Source organism: Delphinus delphis, chromosome 18, assembly GCF_949987515.2.
Source record: "Delphinus delphis chromosome 18, mDelDel1.2, whole genome shotgun sequence".
Classification (NCBI taxonomy): Eukaryota; Metazoa; Chordata; class Mammalia; order Artiodactyla; family Delphinidae; genus Delphinus; species Delphinus delphis.
In genome coordinates this window covers 29170733-29173761 of record NC_082700.1, presented here as the reverse complement: position 1 = coordinate 29173761, position 3029 = coordinate 29170733, and the positions used below count along the sequence as shown (strand labels likewise).

The 3029-nt window shown below is 36.6% G+C and overlaps 1 pseudogene; it reads right to left on the bottom strand.

Annotated features, from left to right (window-relative positions):
• Positions 1-1467: 1467 nt before the first annotated feature.
• LOC132413792 (mesoderm-specific transcript homolog protein-like) lies at positions 1468-2585 on the bottom strand (annotated as a pseudogene).
• Between the last annotated feature and the right edge of the window lie 444 nt (positions 2586-3029).

Below are 3029 nucleotides of genomic sequence, written 5' to 3'. Positions count from 1 at the left end.
TATATAATATTATACATATTATATCTATGTTATACATAGATATATCATAATTTTATATGTTGTCAGTTTATAGTTATTATAAAAAAAGCATCTCCATTAATTATTTCCTTTGTGTTTTCCAAGAACAATAAATGTCCTTTTACATGTGCCCTCCTGAGCTTTGATTTGTCTCATTTTTGAGCATGTTCACAAATACATGTTTTATTGTATTTTTGCTGTTGCTGGTATCTTTTTTGGTCAAAATTCATTTTTATTAATAAAAATAAACACTTATTCCAGTTTCAGTCATTATGCTGGAAGTTACTAATTAAAAAATATAAATAATCACTTAATAATCCTGTTTTAACTAAGACAACGAAACTGTGGCTTAAAAAATAAAAGTATTCAGCACCACTTGATCATATAACTTTCAGACTTTGTTCTTAAAATTTCTGGAACTTTCCTGTCTGTGAAGTACAGGAGTTGCTGAGTTACATGAGGAACTCTCTCTGTGGCAACCAAAGAGAAGTTAAGCAATCAGCCTATATTCAGCCTGCTAACTTGGACTATACAATGTTCCCTTCCTCTCCACTCTAGCTCAGGAGAGACATGCTTCTAAGCACTGAAGTATGAAGAGTCCAACTGTTATTAGTTGGAAAGACCAGTTCTAATAGCAAATAATGGTAAATCTCCAACACAGATGCTACTGTCCTTAATGTCCTGTGGTTTTAGGAAATTATGCAAATATTTTGGATTTAGTTCAATTTATTCAGAAATAAAACATGTTTAATAACATTAAACTACTCTGCCAGAGTAAGTTTCTGCTGGTTTAGTATCCTTATAAAAGAAAAAAAATATATATATGTAAAATACATGTAGGTAAATCATAGTCTTAAAGTATACTTAGAATACTGCTTTATTTAAATCAAAATCTAACAAAATGTCTTCAATTAGAAGAAGCTAATGAAACTAAATCCAAAGTTATGACAAGGGAGACTTGCTCTCAGTTAAAGTTGTATTGCTTAGAGAACTTAAAGCCATTCTAGGCAAGGTTAAGGTGGCACTTCCTTATTCTTTACTACACGTAATTTCAATCAGGGTTGGGCCAGAAATGAGCATTTCTAAATATAATATTTCAGAAAAGTCCATAGAAGTGTTTCAAAGACTTTTATGCAAAAGAATGTCTGTCTGTCTTTCTGTATCGGTGAGTAGTATGCCCATCAGAATTTCCTAATAACACAAAGACAAAGGCCTGATCAGATGTCACACCTGATCAGATGTCAAAGGAATGGGAGGTGAACTATTAGGTCACCCGTAGAGTTTCTGCTAGCCTTTTAGGATATGCTGTTCACCAGTGTGAGTCAGGTGGACTTTTGTGAGAGAATAGTGTTTGGTAACCAGGAGATTTTTGTGGCATTTCTTCCTAAGTGGAATACACAACAGATAAGGGAATAGGGGAGGTAATACAGGGAAGTTACTCTTTCCAGCTCAGAAAGAGTTGATGAAGCCCATATATGTATCCAAGAAGCCCATGGGATCCTCTAGCTGTGGATAGTGGCTAATATGGTCATCCAGAATGACACTGTGGACTGCGGCAGCATTTTCCTGTACAGCTCCAAAAACTCTGGATAGGGATTTACCAGATCCAATGGCCCTTAGATAAAATGAATAGGAATAGATACAATGACAAGAGCTCTCACCCAGTGTCTTCTAAACTTTTTCATCTGATTGATATACTGCAAAAGACTGTTGATAACCAAGTTCCTGTCATTGTGGCGTATCCCTGCTCACATGTCCCACAGCTCACTCTCACTCTCAGAGGGTCAGGTGTACAGCCCCAAATCTGAGGAGAGACCTCAAGAGAATACAAAGTTCATCAGTCACGTGAGGATGGGTGACAGCATGCCTCCCTCTTTGAGAAGGTTTTGGAGAAGGAGAAGAAGGTGAGCTTCAAGAAATATACCTCCATTTGACAGACAGAGACTGTTAATGGTAAGTTGACCAGATCTATTCTGCTTGAACCTATAGAGCAGCTCCTGAGTAAAGATATCCCCACAGGCATGAGACAATAAGTTGATCCTACTGTTCTGGAACCCCAGATGCCACAAAAGTGCCTCCATGATGCTGACCTTCTCAAATATGGAATAGTCATGTGGTCTTGGTTTGTCACTGAAGCCAAAACCTAGGAAATTGAGGACAATCACTCGATGAAACCTGAGGGTCAGACTTCCCATATCTTGCACCAATCATAGCTGGACATTGTAAAACCATATAAAAGTACGACTATCTCCGGACTTCAAACCACACCCACAGAGTCTTAGTAGAAGATACTCAGTCCCTTTTAGGTAAAAAAAATTGCCTGATGACTTCCATGAGTGAAAAACAGAGGAAAGCTGGGGGTGGCGGAAGGAGGGGCGGTGATGTGCAGCTAGGCCGCAAGCAGGGGCATAGCCAATAGCCCCACCTAAACCCACCACTCCCTCATCCTGATTCTGGTAAGACTTGGGCTTCAAGACTCCATGTTTGGGGGACACCTGTTGCTGCTGTCTTTAAGTGTTTTTTATTATTTTTTTCTTTTTTTCTAACTTTATTGCAGAATAATTGACATAAAAATTTGTATATATTTAAAGTGTATAACTTGATGATTTGATATACATATACATTGTGGAATGATTAACAAGATCAAGACAATTAATATGGTCATCACCTCACATAAGTGATGTAGTTAACTATTTATTCCCTGATTGTTTTGATTTAAAGGAATCTAAAGTCATAATACTGAGTCATTGCATAAATAAGTTACCTTGAAGAGAGTCTTTTTTCTTTCTAAATTTAATATTAACAAGCTCAATATCTAGCCTGGTAACAAATCCCTTGATTTATCCTATTAAGGTGCATGTCTTTTAATTTTGTGTTCTTGTGTAAGTTTTATTTCAACTGTAAGCACTCTTTGGAGAATATTAGTACTTTAGCAAATGTTTGTCTATTTCTCTAACAGTGCTAGAAGGATGTGAAGCATTTAATGATTTTGATATGGAACCCATATTCGT